Here is a 23,059-nt window from a genome sequence, read left to right as displayed (position 1 = left end):
CTTAGCGTTTGGTGAGGAGATGCATCGTGCTGTCTGCTGGAGCTCAGGGAGGAGCATCTCCAAAATGAGGGATGCAGGAGGCTCGTTTGATCTTCCAGGATCAGCCCCCAGCTCGTTCCTGTTTTCAGCTCCTTTCTACCATAGTTTTTCCCCTCAGTTAGAGGAAATGATAAGAAAAAAAAAAAACCACTAGTTTTGCATCTGAGTGACCTCCTGCTCCTTTTATTCTGGAGGAAAGTGTGTGATATTCAATGGGAAGGAAACAGATGAAATTTAAGAAAGAAAGACAGAAAGACAGAAAGACAGAAAGACAGAAAGACAGAAAGAAAGAAAGAAAGAAAGAAGGAAAGAAGGAAAGAAAGAAGGAAAGAAGGAAAGAAGGAAAGAAAGAAGGAAAGAAGGAAAGAAATAAAGAAAGAAAAGAAAGAAAAGAAAGAAAGAAATAGCAGGGTTATCCAGGAATGACTCTGAAAATGCTGCTGAATTTCCGAATCAGAGCATTTTATTCTGGAGGAAAGTGTGTGATATTCAATGGGAAGGAAACAGATGAAATTTAATAAATAAATAAGATAGATAGATAGATAGATAGATAGATAGATAGATAGATAGATAGATACCTAGCTAAATAAATAAATAAATACCAGGGTTATCCAGGAATGACTCTGAAAATGCTGCTGAATTTCCAAATCAGAGCATTAAACCCTTTGCAGCCTTTCCGCCCCCCTCTCTTTAAGCCATGCTTTGGCAGTCTGGGCTGCAGTTCTCTGTCACGTTATCAGTTGCTCCAGCCAAGCCTGTGCTTGGAGTGTTTTTGCAAGGACAGCATCCCGGAACGGGGGAGAGTGGACACGTCGACTTCCTTTAATTAATTAACTGTCAGAGCTCCCAAAACGCATCCCCAAAGCCCATCAGAGGAAGCTGGGATGTGGGAAGGGGTGAGCGATCCCCCCGGAATCACCGGGGGATCCCAGCACCGACCGGGAGCTGTCAACACCACCACGTGTGGATGGAGCTCGCAAACCTCCGGAGGAACATTTTGCACAGCGTGGGTCTGGTAGCTGTCATCTAAAACTGAGGTTTGGGAATAACCATGCGCGGGGTGATGGCAGCATCCCGTGGCTTTTGTTTCTTTAATTGCTAACAGCGAGGCGTTGCTGTTTTACTGGAAGAGAAGGGGGAAACTCGAGGTTTTTCTGTTTTCCTTTCTTCTCCCATCACTTTGACCCAAGCTGCTGCTGAGCTCCAAAAGATTTTTGTGCTTTCAAAACAACGAGGCAATATTTTGTTGTTTTTTTGTTGGTTTTTTAAACACATTTAACAGCGTGATGGTGAGAGGGAAATGTCACCAAACATTTGCCTGGTTCTGCCTATGTGTTGGTGTAGCGGGGATTTCAGATGATTGCCCATATGTGGGGAAACACATTTTCTGTTACTCAAACTGGAAACAACCGTGTCTGGAAAAGGCGACTTGTAGCTCTGTTTGCCACAAGGTGCAAGACAAAATGGATTTTAGGCAGCAAAGTGACTTTCCGTGGCAGCAGCAAACTTTGAATGGGGTCTCGACGTGATCTGGGAAGCTGATGGTGTAAAAATATGACTTCTCTACGTGGTTGTTCTTCTTTTATTTTAGCTGGTATGGCCCTAATCCTGCAAACATGCTGAATTGTCACCAGGGAGCTGTTTTGTGCAGGTACCTGCTGGACTGGGGTTTGCAGGTGGTTACTGGTGGAAATGATGGTAAATGCTGATTATTTGAATTTCTCTGGTCCCTTATATCTATCTATATCTATATCTGTATATCTCTGTCTCTATCTCTATATCTATATCTACATCTACATCTACATCTACATCTATATATCTATATTTATATCTATATCTATATCTATATCTATATCTATATCTATATCTGTATATCTATGTCTATATCTATATCTATATCTATATCTATATCTATATCTATATCTATATCTATATCTATATCTATATCTATATCTATATCTATATCTATATATCTATATCTATATCTATATCTATATCTATATCTATATCTATATCTATATCTATATCTATATATCTCTATATCTATCTCTATATCTCTATGTCTCTCTATCTCTATCTCTATCTCTATCTCTATCTCTATCTCTATCTCTATCTCTATCTCTATCTCTATACACATACCTATCTATCATCTGTCTGTCTGTCTGTCTGTCTGTCTATCTATCTATCTGTCTATCTATCTATCTATCTATCTATCTATCTATGTATCTATCTATCTGTATCTAGATATATATAAGCCCTGGTAGAGCCGGTGGTGAGTCTTTGGCTCACCCCTGCCTTGTTGGTGGGATGCTTCTGTTATCTTTTGAGATGAAAGCTGCCCCAGAAATGTAAACCACTGACAAACCGTACCCCTTTTCATGTAAAATAGCAATAGTAAATACTCTGCCGCTGTTCCCTCATCCCTTGGGGTCACCAAGCACTCCATAAATCACCTTCCAGCCTCTCACATTCCAGCTGTTGGACGCACCGAGATGCAGCCCTGTGTGGGAATAGAAGAAATTCAATCTTTGGTGCCGATGCTTGTGTTACCTATAGGTTAATGCGAATGGTTGGTATTTCCCTTCACTCCCCCTCCTCCAGGTCACTGATCCACGTTGATTTGGAGGCTGAGCTCCGCCTGCAGCAGTTTATGTCTTTATTTCTGCTGAGTCCTTCCTACCAGCCGGCACAAGGACCATCTCTCATCCCTCTGGCCAAGGCAAAGTTGTTGACCTGGTCTTGGAGGCTTGATGAAATCCTGGGTGTTCACCTACTCTACAAATGATGCAAGATTGTATTTTTTACAATCTTCTCTGCCCTTTCCCATGGATCTAAAGCCGGCGTCCGGCCCAATGCGATGCTCAGGTTTCTCTTTGGCAGACCGTGTTCTCCTCCCTCCTCACCTTGGGTATTTGCTCATGGAGAAGGAGGTCTCAGCCGTCACCAAATCCTCTTTTCCTCTGTCAGCCGCACCTCCTTCCCATCCAGCATCCACTCAGGAGATGAGTGTTTTGGAAGCAGGGACAAGTGTGCCTGAGCTCTGATATTTCTCTCTGGGGACCTCCCACCTCTTCGGCACATCCTCTAGACCCCTGATTGCTCTTCCTTCTCCATCCTCGCACTGTTGGCCAAGGAAACAACATAATAAGCCAGTAGGTTGGGTGGTGTCCTGGCCCACACACAGCAGCCTAATTTCCCCAAGAGAAATGTATTTTGTAATTTCATTAGATGCCCGAAGACCTTTTCCTAGTGCTGAACCATCCATGTTTCAGAATCACAGAATATTTTGGGTTGGAAGGGGCCTTCAAAGCTCATCCAGTGCCCCCCCTGCCATGAGCAGGGACATCTTCACCAACTCAGGTTGCTCAGAGCCCCGTCCAGCCTGGCCTGGGATGTCTGCAGGGGTGGTTCACCCACCACCTCTCTGTTTTTATACTTTTTTGTTGTTTTTGTCTAAAAGCAACAGATGTAGTTGAGGTTCAGCTGCAAATTGGCCTCGGTGCTCTTGCTTGCTGATTCTCAGCCAGGAGCCATATCCAAATTATCCAAATTCAGACCAGGCTGCTGCGGGCTGGCAGCAGCTCGGGGGGACCACAACCTCCACCGCCAAGGTCCAGTCCAGCAACCGGGGTTATTTTAAAGCAGGCGAGCAGAAAACCCACCGAGATAAACGCTCAGGTAATCACATGGGTCCAAACGGTGCAACCACCTTATGTCATCAGAGCAATTTGAAAATCAATTTGATGTCTGGCAGGGAGGCAGACACGCCGGGTCCCTTTGGCGTTCATTAGCATTCAGGTGGCAGCACTCTGCCAAAGCTGCTTTTTCTGGGAAAGCCATTAAATAAAGATAAATTAAAGGCGGGGGGGGGGGGACACAAAATAAAATGAAGCATTAACCATAATTTCCTCTCATTAAAGGTAACAACAGCCCCAGCACCAGTCTTGGACGGGGCTGGCTGATGTTTTTCCGAGACGGGGAAGCGAAGTGCACACCGAAGAAGTGAAGCGATGATCAAATAAGAAAGCAAATGAGGCTCCCCCCTCGTTTTTAACAAAGGCAGGAACGGGGCTGGTGGCAGAGTGGTTTAGCTGAGCAGTTAGAAAATCGGAGGTCAAAGCCTGACATGGCTATTGATGAATCAGAGGGCGATGGAAGAAGAGTCGCAGCCATTAGGAGTGGGCTGCAGGGACTGAAACGCGAAGCGAGATTAAAAGGAGTTAAGTGCCTGGAGGTGGTGTGTCTGCACACAGCCAGCAGGGCGGTAATTACAGTCACCACAGGCTCGGAGAGGGATGGAGAGAGGACTGGAGCGGGTAAAATAGGTGTAATGGGTGACATTCAGGCTGTTCTCTCCAGATGCTGAATTTGGTCAGGTTATGTCGTCTGCGGGTCATCTCTTTTTGGCCATCTCTTCTGGAGTTGGTTTATACCCTGATATTTCTGATATAGCCACAGGTTGTTAATGAAGAGCTGGATTCTGCTCTGCCAATGGAGGATGATCAAAGTCAGCATCCGGTGCCTTCTACTGTATGTCAGCCTCATGGGCATTGAGTTCAAAGCCTGAAGGAGCAAATTCTTTGAAGATCTGGTCTGCCCTTGGTAGCTCATAGCTCACCGGGCAGGGTGATGGGATGGAGGTGGCTCAGGAAAGGTTTTCTGCTGGAAATGGTCACAGAATCACAGGCTGGTTGGGGTTGGAAGGGGCCTCTGGAGATCATCCAGTCCAACCCACCTGCTCAAGCAGGGTCACCAGAGCAGATCACACAGGATCGTGTCCAGGTGGGTTTGAATGTCTGCAGAGAAGGAGACTCCACAACCTCCCTGGGCAGCCTGGGCCAGGCTCTGGCACCTCAAAGGGAAGGAGTTTCTCCTCATATTCAGATGGAACCTCCTGTGCTTCAATCTGTGCCCGTTGCCCCTCAGACATCGGGTGTCAGGCTCATGTTGTGGCTTTTCTGCAGTGGTGTCACCTAATGGCTCTTGCTTGATGAGATCACCCCTTTTCAGGAAGACTTTATGAGCTTCAGAACTTCCTATCATCGCGTTGCCCTTTGAAACTCGAGTGGAGATGATGCCCTGGGCAGGTGACCTGGTGAGAAACGTAGATGTGTAGACTTGCACATATATTATTAAGCTTGCTTCTTTACAAAGCCAAGCTCCAAATGAGCCCCTAATTGCTGCGACTGCAAAATTGTGTCTGTGGGGTGTAGCAGCACCTTCATGAGCCTCAGTGAAAAACAGGGTGAACTCTCCTGCCTCTTACCACATGCCTTGGGGAGCTCAGCTCAGTGGCTTTGCCTTGGTTGGTCTAGACTAACTTTATTCCTGATGATTATTTCAGTGGCTGGAGTGGCAACAGGAATGGATTAAGCCTCCCGAAGCCTGTTAGCATCATGCTTTCCAATGTTTTTATTGATGACACGTTCGATTGATTGATTAGATCCATGATTGCATGTATCATTTTTTCAGTCCGGCTTCTAAGGGAACAAATCTGAGACCTGGCGCTTTCTCTGTCCACGTATCTCCCTCCAGTGATTCTTGAACAATGCAGTGGCCGAGGGTCGAATTTGACGGAGGGCTAGCAAGAATTCGAAACATCTCAGTTTCTTGAAAATAAATATCTTGAGATGGCAGAGCCATTCGAGGTGGTTGCCGCCCGACTGCAGCAGCTTTCTGGGTGGATGCTTTTAATAAATGAGTCCTAGGGGTGCCTGCAGTCTCTGCACAGCCAGACACTCCTAGGATAAATCCTGGACCTAATTCTGAGCTGTCTGGCATCTCATGTAGTCATTTGGCTTCTGCAAAATGGGGACAAGAAGCAGCCAGACTGATGTTTGAGTGCGAGGCGCTGAGCGATTGGACTTTTTGCATGTGTCTGAGCCGGGCAGACGTAAGTCTTGAATCAGATAAAAAAAAAGAAAACAAGTTGTTAGTTCATTAGACATGACTAAAGGCTGCTTGGGTTAATGGAAGAGTTGAGCAGAGCTTAATTGTTCCTGCGTAACAAGCAAATGGAGGAGCTATGGAGGCAGTCGGAGGCGAAGTGTGTAAGATGGTACTCGTGTGCTGCTAAGGTTGGAGGGAGTAGATGTGTCAGCGTCATGTTGCATGAGGAGGAAGAATATAAAAGTAAAACTCAAGAGCTTCTATTTTGAGAGCTGCCGGTGGCAGAGCAGCTGCAGAAAGATGCTGGCCTGGGATGCTTCGGGTTCAGATGTGGTCTAATGTTATTTTACACATTTATCACACAATCACAGAATGGGTTGTGTTGAAGGGACCTTCCCAGCTCCCCCAGTGCCCCCCCTGCCATGACAGGGACATCTTCACCAGCTCAGGTTGCTCAGAGCCCCGTCCAGCCTGGCCTGGGATGTCTCCAGGGATGGTTCAGCCACCACCTCTCTGCCCAACCTGGGCCAGGCTCTCACCACCCTCAGGGACAACAATTCCTTCCTCATGTCCAGCCTGAATCTCCCTCCTTTAGTTTAAAACCATCTCCCCTTGTCCTGTCACAACAGGCCCTGCTCAAAAGTCTGTCCCCATCTTTCTCACAGGCCCCTTTTAAGTGCAGAAAGGTGCAATAAGGTCTCTCTGGAGCTTCTCTTCTCCAGCTGAACACCCCAACTCTCCCAGCCTGTCCTCCCAACAGAGCTGTTCCAGCCTCGGGTCATTTACCTTTTTTTCCTCATGGCCTTCTTCTCCTTTAACCCCCTGGTCACCACGACTGTCCTCACCTCCTTGCTTGTGGATCAGATCAGCAAGCTGATATTTTGTTATTATTCTTTTTTAATATAACTAAGAAGGTGGGAGAAAGGCAAAGAGAGGGGTGGGAAAGGCATCACGATGGCTGGGGTGACTGCTCAGGTCCCTGCTGCTGTCCCAAAAGAGAAGGGGGACACCGGGGTCAGAGTAGGAATCCCTAGCAACATCTGCGTGGCTCCTTCCATCACACCAGCGAGGAGTTATAGGGCTTAGTAAGTGTTGTATTGACACAGAAAAACATACTTTATGCAAGAGCAAACTGTCCATGAGGTGGAATAAAAATTTTATGTGTCATCTCTTTTCCTTTCTCCCTCTTTTACGCCTAAATAGCAGATGTTGATGTTGTCTGGATGGGTCTGATCTCGGCGCTGGGGTTGTTTTATGGCTGTTCTTGCTGTTTTCATGGGAGTCAAGTGATTTATGTGCATCTCTGCAGATCTGGGCCTTCGGATAATATCGAAGTGCGCACCCCCGCATGCCGCCACGGCAACATCTCATAACCCCTGTGTAGAAAAATATTTCCTTTTCATTTTAGCACTAAAGCTGGAATTTTTGAGAGGGTTGATGGTGTGAAGTGCCTGACTCCCACCCAGGTAAATAGAAGTTGAACGTGTTATTCTTTGCAGGACCCTTTTTGGAAGACTTCTTGGTGCCTGTGTCTGCTGATGAGGGGGTGGATGAGTTTTACGCGGTGGTGGTGGTGGTGGAGAAATCCCTTTTGGTGCTAAGCTGGGCTGCTGGTCTTCAGCAGTCAAGTCCCTTGTGCTCAGCGTGCTCTTATGATGCTGGTTTAGTATCAGGGCTTAAGATTTAGGAGCAGCGTTTGACCCCAGAGTGTTGTCTCGGCCTGGGTAACGCTGGGGGGTGTTACATATAGGTACCAGGGGGAGATCCTTGAAAGTGTTTTGAAGCTAAGGGGAGGAATAAAATAAAAATAAGAGGCTGTTTTGAGCCCCCCCTCCTCGCCCCAGCCAGCCAAAGCAACATTAATGAAATTCTGCAGAGGGCAGAGGGAGGGCAAGGCAGCGCAGTCAGCAAAAAGATGAATCCAGACGGCTGTAACATAAATATCGAGGGGGATGGAAGGAGCTGGAGCTGCTGCCCTGCCCTGCACTGCCGAGCGTTGCAATTTCAGCCTGCGGTGTCCTAGTTTGAGAGCAGCCATCTGCACGTGCGCGCACCCGCGGTCAGGGAATCAGGATGGTTTGGGTGGGAAGGGACCTTTAAAAGTCATCTGGTTCCATGAGCAGGGACATCTTCACCAGCTCACGTTGCTCAGAGCCCCGTCCAGCCTGGCCTGGGATGTCTCCAGGGGTGGTTCATCCACCACCTCTCTGGGCAACTCATTTCAGTGAAACCTCCTCCTCGTTTGGCCAAGGTCTTGCTCCCTCCGATGTCTCAGGCTGCTGTTTATCCCTCTGTGTTCTCTTCTCTCACCCACATGTCCCACCTTCTATTTTGGGAGCTGCTGCAGATGCAGCCATGCCATGGCTTTGCTGTGGTTTGGACTTGGAAAAGGATGGGTATTTTTTTTCGCTGGTATGTAGGGATCGCGGGTGCAAGCTGCAAAATTTAGAGCCACCTGTCCAGAGCCCACATCTCAAGGATGTCTGCTTGGAGGGTTTTGGGTTCTGCTTTGAATTTCTGACTGAAGGAAACCTTGGGTCCTGGAGGGGCTTCTCTTCCAGGAAGCTGGGGCTCCCGATTAGAAATGTGAATGATGTCTGAGGGCTTCCTGGGGATTTTGTTGTCTTCAGACAACTTTTGTTGAAGGACACGTGCTGCTAACACAAGTTGTGAGATGCCATCCCAGCCTGGACCTGTGCTGGGATTCCACTGCAAAAGCAGAGCTTGGGCACAGTCCCAGGGAAGCGAAACCTTCTGGCTCCAGCTTTGCGGTGAGGTTTTGGAGAACATCAACGTGAAGGCTCAGAGTCAGGTTTGAGAAGGTGATCTACACCTGTGTGACAAAGGCTACGTGGGCAGAAGGCAAGGAGGGTGAAGACCCTTGTTGAGAAGTACATGGGAAGCGTGGTCAAAAGGGAGGCCAGTAGGTGCTGAGATACCAAGGAAGAGTTGAGACTGAGCAAGTGTGGAGAGCAAAGAAGAATCTAGAAAACAGAGGCTTCACCATGGCTACCAGGGGAGTCCTACAGGGGTGTTCGCTAGTACCTCAGCTGTTCAACGGGTTCATAAAGGGTCTGGAAAGTGGTGACCAGGGAGATGATAATATTTACCAACTTTAGTGAATTATTTCAGGTGTTTAAGACCACGGAGAGGTGGGGAAAGCTCTAAGCATCACTGTGGATACTGCTTTGAAACACCAGCTCAAATCATCTGCTGCTGTCAGAAAGACAAATGGAATGTTAGGAGTTATTAGGGTGGAGGTTGAGAAGAAAAGGAGATCATGGGGCATGTGGCTGGACTTCATAGTCCAGGAGCATCTTGGCCAATGTGCACCCCAATGTGGAAGGCGGTAGGAAGAACCTGTAGGAAGAAAGTCTCAATAGATTAGGACACTTCGTGCTATAAAAACCTGGTCCTTGAGGGTTTCAAATAGAAACACCAAACCATGACTGGTGTGGAGAAGGGAAGCAGGGAACGGTTTATTCATTGATTTCTCTTTTATAACCCAGAAATAAATGGCTAGAAATGAAATTATTTGGCAGCAGGGTTAAAGCAAACAAAAGGAAATAGTTTTTCACACAGTGTGCAGTTAAACTGAGGAGCTCGTTGGCACCATGTGTTTTGGAGGCCAAAGGTGTAAAAGGGTTTGAAAAGTGATTAGATTAATTAAATGCCCAGCGAGGGCTCTGGGATTCAGATGGAACCTCTTACAGGTGGATGGATGGTCAGCAGCTGCCAGGTTGAATGAGGGGGAAACATCTCCATACATTCATATTTTCTGTACATTTCTGGGTATCTCATGTGAGCCGCTGTTCAAAACAAGATATGGAGCTGGGCATCCCTTTCTGCCCCTCTGCTCTTCTCTGGTGAGGCCTCACCTGGAACGTTGGGTCCAGCTCTGGGTCCTCAGCACAGGACACACATGGAGCTGCTGGAGAGGGGCCAGAGGAGCCACAGGAATGATCCGAGGCTGGAACAGCTCTGCTGGGAGGACAGGCTGAGAGAGCTGGGGTGTTCAGCTGGAGAAGAGAAGCTCCGGGGAGACCTGATTGCACCTTTCCGGACTTAAAAGGGGCCTGCGAGAAAGATGGGGACAGACTTTTGAGCAGGGCCTGTTGCGATAGGACAAGGGGTGATGGTTTTAAACTAAAGCAGGGAGATTCAGGCTGGACATGAAGAAGGAATTGTTGTCCCTGAGGGTGGTGAGAGCCTGGCCCAGGTTGGGCAGAGAGGTGGTGGCTGAACCATCCCTGGAGACATCCCAGGCCAGGCTGGACGGGGCTCTGAGCAACCTGAGCTGGTGAAGATGTCCCTGTCATGGCAGGGGGGGCACTGGGGGAGCTGGAAAGGTCCCTTCAACACAAACTATTCTATGGTTCTATGATTCTGAAGGTATTTCTTTCCATGGTATGGGCCTGGCTTGATGTGTTGTGGGTCCCTGGTGATTACCCTTCCCTTTACACAGTGTCCTGCAGTCAGACTCAGTCCTTCAGGTGGTCCCTTGTGGTCCCCAGCTTCATGAAGCTCTGACAAATACCTGCCAAGTCTCTGATGCGCATCACTTACACCTATCTTCGCTTCTGTGCAGCTTTTTAAACTCCCCATTGATCTGAGCTTACTTCTCAGCTTATTTCTGCTGGGGAGCACAGCACACATGGACTAGAAGGACGGACTGGCTGACACGCGACCCGAATAAAGCCACTGCTGGACACAGAGAGGCGGTTTGCCCATCTCTGGAATTCGGTGCCACTCTGGTCTTTCTGTAAGCTGGGGACCAGCAAGGGGTTTGACCTTAAGAGGGAAGAGGCTTCTGAGGGCATTTGCCATTGTTCTAGCGCTTTCCTTTTTGTGTTATTAGAAAAAAAATAGCGAAGAGCATTTTGCCAACGTGCATTTGCTGTTCCATTCACTGGAAGCAGAATTAGCTCAACGTTGGCTGTATTTGAAGGCCCTGCCAACCTCAAAGGACCTCATTCGGTATCCACTTTGTTTCAACAATTAGCAAGACGCGAGAGCATCTGGCGTGCAAATTGTGTGCTAGGACAAACGCCCGACGTGAGGTCCTGCACTGGCAAGCAACAGTTCGAAACAAACAAACGAAGAATATCGCTTTCAGTCAAGAGATCTGCTGTTGGGTTGTCTCCAAATGCCTGCACGTTGACACAATACGCTTTTGTCTCGCGGTGTCCCTCCAGGGTCTGCCTGGGTAGCAAGAAGAGTCGTGTGCGCCGTTAGTTGATTACCGACTTCTAATTGCATCTGGTGTGGCTATCTAATGTGCTGTGTCTCAACTGTCATTGTGGCATGGCTAAAGCCAAACCTCTAATCATTCCAGAGAAGCTCTGGATGCCCCATCCCTGGGAGTGTTCAAGGCCAGGTTGGACGGGGCTTTGAGCAACCTGGTCTAGTGGAAGGTGTCTCTGCCCATAGCAGCGAGGTTGGACTAGATGATGTTTAAGTTCTTGGCCAACCCAAACCATTTTGTGATTCTGCAGATTGTGATCCTCCTGTAAACAGCTCTTGAGAGCTTTGGAGGTGAAGGGGTGAAGAAATTAATGAGACACCATCCTGAAGGCTGATGTTCTTAAGCCCATGATGAGGCTTCTTCTTTACCAGTGGGTAAATATGAGGTCCTGAGCAGGAGAAGGGGAGATCCCAGATTGCTGTTCAGCTTGAAGACACAGAGTGGAGTGGAGAAATGGCTTTTCACTCCAGTTTACTGATATGATGTCAGAAATTATGGTGACAAAGCCACAGCAGCATGTTGCCTTTCTGCAGAGGACCTCCCTGTCCCCTGGTGAGAGGTGCAGGAAGGATGGCACCAGAAGTTATATTTTCAATATTTCCTTAAAATGTGTGGAAAAAAGTAGAATTTGGGATCAAAATGCTGAAGTGTCAGTGAAAGGGAGCAGATCTCTTTGCTGGAATCAGAGCCAGATGTTCGTGGGAGAGCATGGGCTTGGCTGACGCTTCTGTATTTCATTGTCTAAGGTAGGGTTGACCCAACGGTGATTGCCTGTTGGAGCGTGTGGGTCCTTGTGGCAGGAGTTGATGGTTGTCCTGCTCTCAGGTGTTGCAGATGCTGAGAGAATGACCCTGTTGATGGAATAAAGAGAAAAATGAGCAGGTGAATAACCAGACAAGTTATGTTGGTGCAGAACAAGCAAACGATTGATTTCTTCTGTTGAGGGTTTTCAAGCACTCTTGCATTTGATTTTGCTGGGAAGTTAAAGGAGAAACACTGAGAAAGATGAAATTTCCTATTTGATCCTGTAATATCTTTCCCTGAAGCTTGTGGAGGGATCTCTGGAAGGTCAGTGGCAGCTTCTGCGGTGGCGCGATGGGCTCGTTGCCCTTTCCCCCATGTGTCCCTGTGGATGACACTGTCTCCAGACCCTGGTATCGCGATCCAGCTGTGCGAGCGGCAAAGTCCAGATGCTGTTTGTTAAGTGCTTGGCCGAGCCCTCTGCTGTGCCCACGCTTTGGCAAAGGAGGCTGCAATCCAGCGGTTGGCATCTGCTTGGCGTTGCATGAAAGTGAAAGTGAGTTGCGAGGCGGAGAGGGAGGCGATGGGGGGGTCAGGACTCAACGTGGCCTCGGGAGGGGTTGGAAGTAGGTCCTGTCACCTCCCCAGAGCTCCCATTTTCCCTTATTTTTCTTCTTCTTTCCTTATTTCCCGTGTCTGTCTGCATTGGAGATGGTGCCCTTTGCAGATGGGTGTTGACCTTGGCCACCACCCAGGCCTGATCTGCTGGGTCAGGTGGAGATGGGAGGAATTTAGAGCCTTTGAGACCAGCCCTTAAGCATTTTCTGAATATTCTGAGGTGTGGTTTAAGCCTGATAACTACTTTTTTCCACTGAAAAAAAAGAAAAGATAATTCAGGGTTGTGGGAAGCTGCGCTTACTTCAGCTTGAGTTAACTTCATCTGAGCTTGTTAGACTCTCTGATCCATCCCAAACCTTTCAACTGAGGGACTAAAAATAAAACGGTGATAAACAATCCTGCTGTTCCTGTTGCAAGAGTTTTGGGGTTTTTAATCTTGTAACTTAGACGTGATTCATGGAAAATAAATGTACTACAACTTTAAGGCTTTGCCTGTAGCTAAATATAAGGGTGTGCTGGCTCCACCCTGCCGCTTTGTTAGCGATACAGGCATTTATTTTCTTTTTTGGTTCTTTTTCTGTTTTAATTTTTTTTGTGTTGAATCTCCACCATGAAATAACCAACAGTTTGAGTGAGTGCTCTTGGAGCTCACGGGAGAGATACCTCCTAAAGTTTTCCTCGTGGAAACTTAAAGGATTGGGACTTCACCAGATTTCAATTTTCACGTAAGTGCTGCGCACTCTTGTCCGGTGGGGAGATGATGATGGTGGGGATGAAGGTTTAATACAGTAGATTTGCTTAAACCTGACTTTTCACGAGCCCCTGTGCGGTTAATGTTGAGCCAACAACCAGGGTCAACATATCTTTGCATTCAGGCTTGGGGACAATCAGCCCGGAGTGGATTACTCTTCTTTTCCTAAACATCTTTTAGGTGAAAACTCTGCGGTGTTGGTAAAACTCTGAGAGGTGATAGCAGGGTGTGTTTTCAATCAGCGTTTGCTCAGCCTAAACTTAGTTTAGTCCCTGACTTTGTGTTTTATTTTTTTGAAAGAGGAGGTGGTTTCGTCTTTATTTTCCTGCAATCATCTGCTTATTTTATTAGCTTTCGACAAAAAAGAAAATAAGCTGTATTTCCCCCGATGCCTGGGCACCTGTTTTATATGAGCTGCTGAAGCGTCTTTCCCCGCTTCCGCAGAGCAGATTTCTTGTGACAAGCCAAAAGAAACGGCACGACTATATGCTAAAAAGGGATAAAAAAAAAATAGTAGGAAAAAAAAGAAGAACCACATGCTGTGCTATTTTGGTAGAAGCAAATTATGCGTCCTACAAATTACCATTGGTTCCGAACATCGTCCGTCTGTCTGGATGACAATGTCCTGCTTTCAGACCACCGCTAATACGGTTAGAGTGAGGATAATTCCCGCTGAACTCCAAAGCGTCGCCTCTTTTCCGAGCCCTGATTTATTCCTACCAGCAAATGTCATATGTAAGTAGGGGGTTTATGGCTGTATAATTCACAGACTGTTGGGCATCTTATTAGGAAGGACTTGAGCTTTTTAAAAAATGACTTTAGTATCTGGAAACTATCAGTTCTCCAGATTTTCTTGCTTGCTAACTTTCTCTTTTCCTATTTCATTTTCCTCTTTTTTTTTTTCCCCCTCTTTTTTTCTTCTCCCTCCCTTTTGTTTTCCTTCTTTCTTTCTTGGTCTTTGTTTCTCTTTGTTTTTCCATTTTCTTATTTTTCTTTATCTTTTTTCTTTCTGTATTTTTCAGTCATTTTCTTCTTTCTCTCATTTTTTTCTCCTTTTTCCTCTTATTTTTCTCTTCTTTCTCTCTTCTTCCTCTCTTTTTTCTCTCTTTTTTCCCCTCTTTTTTTCTCTTGTCTCCTTTTTCTCTTTTCTCATTTTCTTTCTCTTTTGGTCTTTTTTATTTTTCTTTCCCTTCTCCCTTCTCCCATTTGTCTTTTCTTTTTCTCATCTTTCTCCTTCCTCTCTTTTCCTTTTATTCCTTTTTATCATCATTTATTTAAAACAAATAATTCATTTTTCTCTTGTTTTCTTTTTTTCTTTCTTTTTTCTCCTTCTTTCAAGTAAAGAGCAAGTTGAGCATTTACTCACCCTTCTGTTGTAGCTTCCTGAACATCAGCTCTGAAACACCACTCGGAAGCCACGGTGAGGAATGTGCTGCTGTAAATACATCGACCGGTAGATTAAATCAGATTCCCTGCCCAGGAGGCAGCTTTCTCCTCTCCTACAAGCCCTCTCTGGACCATAGCAAGGGCAGGTTATGAGCCTTCCAGATGTGGAGCTCCAGAGCAGATGTTGTCTTGTCCCACTTCCACACCACCTGTGGTTTCCTTTACTATTTTCCTGAGTTATCTTTGTCACAAGTGGGACTGAAAGGCAGAAAGAGAATGACATGTCCATGGGGACAGGTTGGTTTTCACCTCCCATGCATGTTCCTTTTAGAGAGTGTCTGCTTGGCGTTTCTGCAGCACCTCTCTCCTGGAACACATCTGTTCTTCTCCGCTCCGGGGTCTTCTCCATGCCGAGCAGAGGACAGGAGGTGAGGTGCTCTGCTGGCAGCCTGGGGACAGAACAGGGTGGTGGCCTCGTTCCATGCCAAATGGATCCAGGCATTGCTCCTCTTCCATTAAATATATTAGTGATGAATTCAGAGACCTCTTCATGAAGATGCTGAAGGGAGTGGAGCATCTCCCGTGTGAGGAAAGGCTGAGGGAGCTGGGGCTCTGGAGCTGGACAAGAGAACACTGAGGGGTGACCTCATTAATGGTGATCAATATGGAAAGGGGGAGTGTCAGGACGATGGAGCCAGGCTCTTCTGGGTGACAACCAATGGTAGGACAAAGGGTAATGGGTTCAAACTGGAACACAGGAGGTTCCACTTAAATTTGAGAAGAAACTTGTTCCTGGTGAGGGTGTCAGAGCCTGGCCCAGGCTGCCCAGGGAGGTTGTGGAGTCTCCTTCTCTGCAGACATTCAAACCCGCCTGGACACCTTCCTGTGGAACCTCAGCTGGGTGTTCCTGCTCCATGGGGGGATTGCACTGGATGAGCTTTACAGGGCCCTTCAACCCCTGACATTCTGGGATTCTGTGATTCTCCTCTTTCTTTTTCCTCCTCTCCTTTGCTTCATTCTCATTCATCATTCATCCTTCTCCCTTCTGCTCTTCCTCCTCCACCTCTATCCCAGCCATGACTGCAGGCTGGTGCCTCAGCAGGATCTGGGGACAGCTGGGTGAGGTCCCAGTGTACCAGAGTGACATTCCCAGCTCTGACTACCACATCCATGAACTTTATTTGATGCCGGAGCCATCTGCTTCTTGTAGCACAAAAGCAGCTTGTGCAGAAGGGAGACCCCACGGCATCTCAGCGTGGGGGTGGTGGGAGATGTTGTGAAGGTTTGTCTCATCAAGTAAGTAGGTGTTTGTTGCCATGATCGGTCCCACCATCACCCACCAGCTGCTTCCATGGTGTCTTGGGGCTTTGGGTGGCCAAACAGGACAGCAAACTTATGGAATCATAGAATCGTTATGTTTGGAAGAGACCCTCAAGGTCACAGAGTCTGATTATAGCCTAAATCTGGCACTAAACCATGTCTATAAGAACCTCATCTTTTCAGCTTTTAAGAGCCTCAAGGGATGGAGACTCCACCACTGCCCTGGGCAGCCTGTTCCAATGCTCCACAACCCTTTAGATGAATAAATGTGTCCTAATAGCCAATTTAAACTTCCCCAGTGTGACTTGAGGCCGTTTCTTTGTGTCCCTGTCTCCCCTCAGCTCCTGTTCTCCAGCTGAACCCCCCAGGTCCCTCAGCCGCTCCCATCACCCTTGTGCTCCAGCCCCTTCCCCAGCTCCGTTCCCTTCTCTCAACTTGTCCATGTTGGGTTACTGACACATGGGTGCAAGGAAAGTGTGAAATGCCCATTGTTGCAAAGGCACTTGCGGAGGTCTCTGTGCATGGGAAGCTTTTATCCCTCTCACAGGACTGGCTGAGCTGCATCCTCAGCTGCTCGGGAGCTGCTTTGTGTGGTGTTTCAGGTTTTGAAACCAAAGACTGATTGCTGCCACGGCATAAGCAAATCTATCGAAACCAGACAGCGTGCTAATTCACCCTGTGCGGCGTGTGTGTCTCTCCACCCCTTTCCTGCTTCCCTGGCCAGGCTGAGAATGGCTGGAGCATTGCTGCCTTCCCAAGGAGAAGGAGAGAGAAAGAAATTGTGCTTCTAGAGACCAAGCCAAGCAGGAGGAGTCACTTGGGACTCTGGGGTGAACGTCTGGTGGGATTCCAGAGTGTCCTGGTCCAGCAGATGTTTCCAGGCAGGTTTTCTGATGGGGACAGACTTTTGAGCAGGGCCTGTTGTGGTAGGACAAGGGGTGATGGTTTTAAACTAAAGGAGGGAGATTCAGGCTGGACATGAGGAAGAAATTGTTGTCCCTGAGGGTGGTGAGAGCCTGGCCCAGGTTGGGCAGAGAGGTGGTGGCTGAACCATCCCTGGAGACATCCCAGGCCAGGCTGGACGGGGCTCTGAGCAACCTGAGCTGGTGAAGATGTCCCTGCTCATGGCAGGGGGGGCACTGGGGGAGCTGGGAAGGTCCCTCCAACCCATACTATTCCATGATTCTATGATTCTCAGTGTCTGGATGAAGTGAGGAGGAGGAGGAGGAGGAGAGACAGGCCCAGGCAGGTACCAGCATGTGGGGAGCAGAAGAACCACCATGAACATGTTCTCAACTCATAGTCCCTGGCAGTGTCTGCTCCAGACCAGCCATTTCAAGGCTGCCCCAAGGCACAGCGAACCAGTGTGGTTAACGTGGACTTGTTGGGGTCCTGGCAGCAAACAGGAGTGTGTTGGACAGTAGCTATGGAGATGGCAGCAAAAATAAGGGACCCACCACTAAGGCTACGTAGAAGCTACTTTGGTAGGACAGCCACAACGAAGGGACGGATCTCTCACTGCTTGGGTTCAGCGGTGGTGTTGCTGCAGCCGTGCTGGTGGTATTCTTTTTAATAATAAATTAACCCCATAGTGGTTGCACCAAGCCAGGCCTGGCAGGAGATGGCACTAAAGTTTCTTTGTCACTCTGTCGGGGTCAAACCCCTTGGATAGAGTGAGGTCCCTCTCGTCCAGGTGACTTTGGAGAAGGTGTGTCAAGACTTCTGGAACATGTCTATGTAAATCTCTACCTACAGGTCCCCGAATTTTTGGCAGCAGATAGAAATTCAAGGCTGTTTTTGTTTAAGGATTGATGAGCTGCAACTGATGTTGCTCATTTACATCTTTTTCGTCTCCTAATGGGAGGGGTGCAGTTGTCCACTGGCAAATGGAACAAATGCCCTATAGACCACCGAAAAAGGGATGTGTGTGTGTGTATATGCTGCAGAGGGGGAGTGCAAGGAGATTTGTCAGCATTTCTAAGAAATAGCAATTCTCCTTTGGAAGCCTAAGTGAACACCACTTTCCGAGAGTCGCCTAATTTAAATCATCTTTGCTCCGTTTTGTCCTATCAGTTATTTCCAGCTGTCACATTAAGTGCCACCAAGACTCTTCAAGAGGCTTTTTTCTGCTTCCCTCTAATAAACCCAGAAACCGACACCGGTCCTTTTGTCTGGGGCTCTCTCTGGTAGCTCTCAGCATTCAGTTTTCTGGAAAGGAACCACTTTGTGGAACAATGGGACAATCAGACCTGCGGCGGCTCAAGTGCTGCCATCCTGCCCTTGAAGAGGCAGAGGAGGAATGGGCTGGAATTGTGTTTTGGCCATCGCGGTTAATGAGTTCTAGGAAAAGCTTTGGTGTGGGCTCAACAAAGGTGCAAGAATACTTCATGTTCTCTGAGATTTGTTGGGGTTTAGCGTCATCGCTGGTGCTCAAAGAGAGTGTTAATGCTCTGCTGTTTGGTTCTGGATTAGGGCTTAGAGTCTGAGTCCAACAGGAGGGTTCAAGCCCCTGTCAGGCCCTTGAATACACCTGATTTCCGTAAAGTCCCAGGTCTGGAATTGGGTGGAAAACAAAAAATCTAAGGAAGACTGTCAGGAAAAAATTGGTGGTTGTTTAGCCCAGGTGGCTGGCCGTAAGCTGAAGCCGTGGTTGAGGAGAGAACTTCACCCTCTGGCTTTTCTTCAGAAGCAAGGAAGGTGGATTGTTTTCTGGCGATGAAATTTCCTATTGAAATATTGAATGCTTCCTTCTCGTGGTTGTGAATGGGACGCCTGGGAAGCGGAGCACCCCGGATCCAATTACCAGCACCGTGAGGCCAAGTGCTGCTGTTGCTCAGGAATTTATGCCTTTTCATACGTATTTGAATAGGTAAAACCTTTTTAATTTTTTTTTTGTTGTTGTTCTTATTTTTTATTTGTTTTTTTTTTAATGCACGTAATGAATTCGAAATAGGAACCCAGCCAGCTAAGCCGCCTCTGATTTGTTCTCATATTAATATTTTTATGTCTGAATATGTGCCTAGTCACTCGAGTTTGTCAAATTTGCTGCCTCAGCTGGGCCAAATAAAAGGGTCCTGGGGTATGCAGACTCATTCCTTGCCCCTCTTTGCATCGTTTCTAGGGATGGCTTGTTTATGTCTGGGATTTTCCTGGAGGAAGACCTACTTGGTAGCACATCCACAGGGAAAGCTCGGGGTGGTTGATATTGATCCCAACCCAAAAGTGGCATCACGAGATCATTGAGAAGGTAAACAGCATTGTGAGTGCATGAACAGGAGCGTTGCTTCCCTTTGGTGATGTGTCCCACACACATTGAATGTTGTTGAGTTGAGCACTTCTGGGATTTTTGACTATCCCAAAGAGTTACTGATCCTCCATTATTATCCAACCTTTTCGTTTGTTGCCTGGGCAAGGTTTCCATGTGGAAAAAGATGTTTCTTGAGATACATCGGTGTACATGCTACAGGGAGGCAGCCAGGGCAATTGCCCATCAACCATGAAGGACAGGGCTGTCACTAGAAACTGGAATTGGTGGAGTCACCATTTCTGGAGGGGTTGAACAGATGGAGATGAGGTTCTCAGGGATGTGGGTCAGTGCCAGGGGTGGGTTAATGGTTGGACCCAATGGTCTTGAGGGTCTTTTCCAACTGGAACAATCCTACGGTTCTGTGGAAGGGGGGTCAGGAGATCAGGGCTTGATTCCCACCTTGGGCACAGCTCTTCTGTGCAGCATTTCTTTACATGCTATCTGGGTGACACTTCCCCACTGGTAAAATGTCTCCCACAGTGTGTCTTTCCCACCCATTTGAGGTGTGATGTCTTTTGATGTCCAGTCCAGTGTCTGGCGTGCAGTGATGCCCTTGCTTGGGGACAGGAGTCACCTGCAAACCCAATACTTGTGGTGGCAATGTCCAGAACTTTGTGGTATGAGGCTCTTTGTCTAATTGATCGTAAGAAGACGTGTTTCCTGCAACGAGGATTTCCTGATCCTGTAGTGCTGGGTCTGTTTGTTAGCCCGGTGGCCCATCCACTCTCTCCTGAAGCCCATCCACACTTGGTCCCACAAGTGCTTCAGCAAGGAATTCTGCAGATCCACCACCTGCTGCAGGAAAACTGTCTGTCTCCTTGTTTTGAACCTTCTACTAGGTTAATGTGGTGTCCCTGGGTGAAGGAAGGGAGACTGGCAGTAATCATAAGATGGTACGGCTGCTCGTTGTAGCAGTTGGCCCAGCTGAAGGCTTGTTTGTGTTACTGTCAGGCTGTGGAGAACCATTCTCCTCTAGGCAGCCCAGTAGAAGGGAACTGGGAGGGAGCCTTCGTTTTAGGGACTCACCCTGAGCAGTGGTTTGTATGTGTAGAACATCATGGGAGATAATGTTGCTGGCTGGGGGTAAAAGAGGCAGGTTGGTGAAGCACGTCTAAGAAGATGCTGAGGGGTCTGGAGCATCTTTCTGATGAGGAGAGACTGAGAGAGCTGGGGCTGTTCAGCTGGAGAAGAGAAGCTGAGGGGGATCTTATCAATGTGATAAATATCTCCAGGATGGGTGTCAGAGGATGGACCAGACTCTGTTCAGTGGTGCCCAGCAACAGGGTGAGGGGCAACGGGCACAGACTGAAACACAGGAGGTTCCATCTGAATATGAGGAGAAACTTCTTTCCTTTGAGGTGCCAGAGCCCAGCCCAGGCTGCCCAGAGAGGTTGTGGAGTCTCCTTCTCTGAGACATTCAAACCCACCTGGACACGATCCTGTGTGATCTGCTCTGGTGACCCTGCTTGAGCAGGTGGGTTGGAATGGATGATCTACAGAGGTCCCTTCAACCCCAACCAGCCTGGGATTCTGTGAAGCAGACAAGAGAGGGAATGAGTCCTAACTGTCATAACATGATATATTAAGTCCCGTTTTTAATTCTGAGTGTTGACAGAGGGTAGAACCACTGAATGCAGGTGTTGGGATGGGCTGGGATCATGTCGCTGTCTGGCTTATTTGTACAGGGACCTGCAGCAGTGCTCTTCATCCAGACCCAGCCATGAGGAGCACCAGCACTGCTTGCTGCTCCGGGACCACTTCTCCCCAGACCGTTCCCTGCCTACATGGGCAGGGTGTCTGACCCAATTTTCAGGCAGTGTTGGCTGTAACCGGTGCTGGCTGTGAGTGCAAATGGAAATGTAAGCTCCAGCTTTACATGCTGCCTTCTGCCGATGATCGGGCAGAGCACAAAGGCCTCGTTGAGGTGGCTAGTTTGGCTACGAACACACATCCCTTCCAAGGCACACTTGAGGCAGGTGATGCTGCCACCCTACCAAGCTGTTGCTTCCGCACATTCCTCTTGATTTGTAAAATGAGAGCATGTGTCTCTATTATTATTTGCATCCCGGTGTCACCTACAGGTCTTCAAGCAGAATCTCTGCTTTCCTATGGGGTTGCACAAATCATAGAATGGTTTGGGTTGGAGGGACCTTCCCAGCTACCCCCAGTGCCACCCCTGCCATGAGCAGGGACATCTTCACCAGCTCAGGTTGCTCAGAGCCCCGTCCAGCCTGGCCTGGGATGTCTCCAGGGATGGTTCAGCCACCACCTCTCTGCCCAACCTGGGACAGGCTCTCACCACCCTAATGAAGCCGCAACAGAGCAGAATGTTGCACTGGAGAGGTGCCGGTCTGAGATGAGGGGCAGCAGGTAGATGGAGAACGCAAAAACAATGATCCTGAATTGGCTATGGGACGTGCAGAGGTCCCACCGCACACAAAGTCGCTTGTAGTGTATGGAAATGTTGCATATACATCTATATGTTTGCAAAAGACTCGGGTTGTTCAGTTGTGTTGTTGTGAAATATTACATGATCATTAGGAGTGAGCCATAGGAACACCTAGAGGGGCAGAGTTAAGGGTGATTATGCAGCCCAGCCCTGGTGTTTCTTCACTTCGGAGAGCTACACGGCATAATTTCGTCATAGATTTATAATACAGATAATTGGCATGTAGTTTGATATGCAAATAAACCATCATAAATATCAGAGAAAGATTTAAAGCTGTGCTTTCCACTGTCATGCTACAATCCTGGCTTTTCTGGTCACTCTAATCTACTCAATTACTCCTTTCATCAGCTTGTGTTTTGAAGACGTGGTATTTCTTTCAAGGAACATCTGTCAGACATGTATTAATTAGATAATTTTTCTGCGTGGAATGAAAAAAACAAGGGTGGGGAACCCAGAACCCTGAGGATCAGATGTGACCAAGTAGTTATTTTGGGGTAATGTGGAGATGTGTCATGCGTGGCCTGTGCTCGGCCTACAAAGGCCTCTCTAGCTCTTGGCGAGGAACAGGTTTCCTACCAGAGGTACACAATTTATGCTGAAGATTACAGTCAAATTTTCTTAATGTAGATAATAGGAGCATCTGTAGTAGACACAACTGAGATGTCACTTCCAGACTGAGCTTTCTAGATCAAGGCAATGGCGCTGAGAGGTGTTTTTAATTCAGAAGATTAAGCTTAAGGTGTTTAAGAATGGGAGAAAGTGTGGATGGAGTCAACGTTTTTGTGTTCAAGGACAAACTGAAACCGTAGGCTTGTTTGCTGGTAACATCAAAGGTCTCAGGTAGCTTTGGGAGACCTGGGTGCTTCTCATCTGGGTCACCCTGAGAACCAGATTTACTGGGAATTTTGTGTTGTGGTCTTGGGTGAATCAGTGTCACTGTGATTTTTGAATCAGATACATTTCATGCAATATCAAGAAATGTGTTTTATGCGAGGGGACAGTGACCAGGTGTGTCCTCAATATGCACAGTTCAGCTGCAAAAGAGCTGCTTGTGTAGTTCTGGGGCCAAATCCAAGTCTTGCAGCAGAGGAGTAAACTGAAGAAGGGAAATGCACCTGTAGGTGCCGGGCAGCAGATCCCAAAGGGTATCAGTAGTGGTGGAGCAGGTCTCTTCATCAGGGAGCTTTGGAAATGCTGATAAAGTGGGATCTTCGCTGTCAAACCCCTCCATGACACCTCTGGTTCTCCATCCAGAGATGAGAAGTCACCGGGCATCCAGCTCTGGGTCCTCAGCACAGGACACACATGGAGCTG

The 23,059-nt window shown here is 47.7% G+C and overlaps 1 protein-coding gene across 5 annotated transcripts in view; it reads left to right on the top strand.

Moving 5' to 3' along the window:
• Positions 1–23,059, top strand: part of ZBTB7C (zinc finger and BTB domain containing 7C) — a 161,730-nt gene that overhangs the window by 40,185 nt on the left and 98,486 nt on the right. For 2 of the 5 annotated variants that reach the window (XM_071802316.1, XM_065861387.2), the window contains exon 1: positions 13,098–13,257. The exons of 2 other annotated variants lie outside the window; for them this stretch is intronic. The gene's annotated coding sequence lies outside the window, so the exon portion shown is untranslated. Of the gene's footprint in view, positions 1–13,097; positions 13,258–19,169; positions 19,237–23,059 lie in introns of those variants that run through there. One more of the 5 variants, XM_071802315.1, reaches the window with a different exon arrangement.

The sequence above is a fragment of the Patagioenas fasciata genome, chromosome Z (genome assembly GCF_037038585.1).
Source record: "Patagioenas fasciata isolate bPatFas1 chromosome Z, bPatFas1.hap1, whole genome shotgun sequence".
Lineage (NCBI taxonomy): Eukaryota > Metazoa > Chordata > Aves > Columbiformes > Columbidae > Patagioenas > Patagioenas fasciata.
The sequence above is the reverse complement of the archived record's forward strand: the minus strand, read 5'-3'. Positions and strand labels throughout refer to the sequence as shown.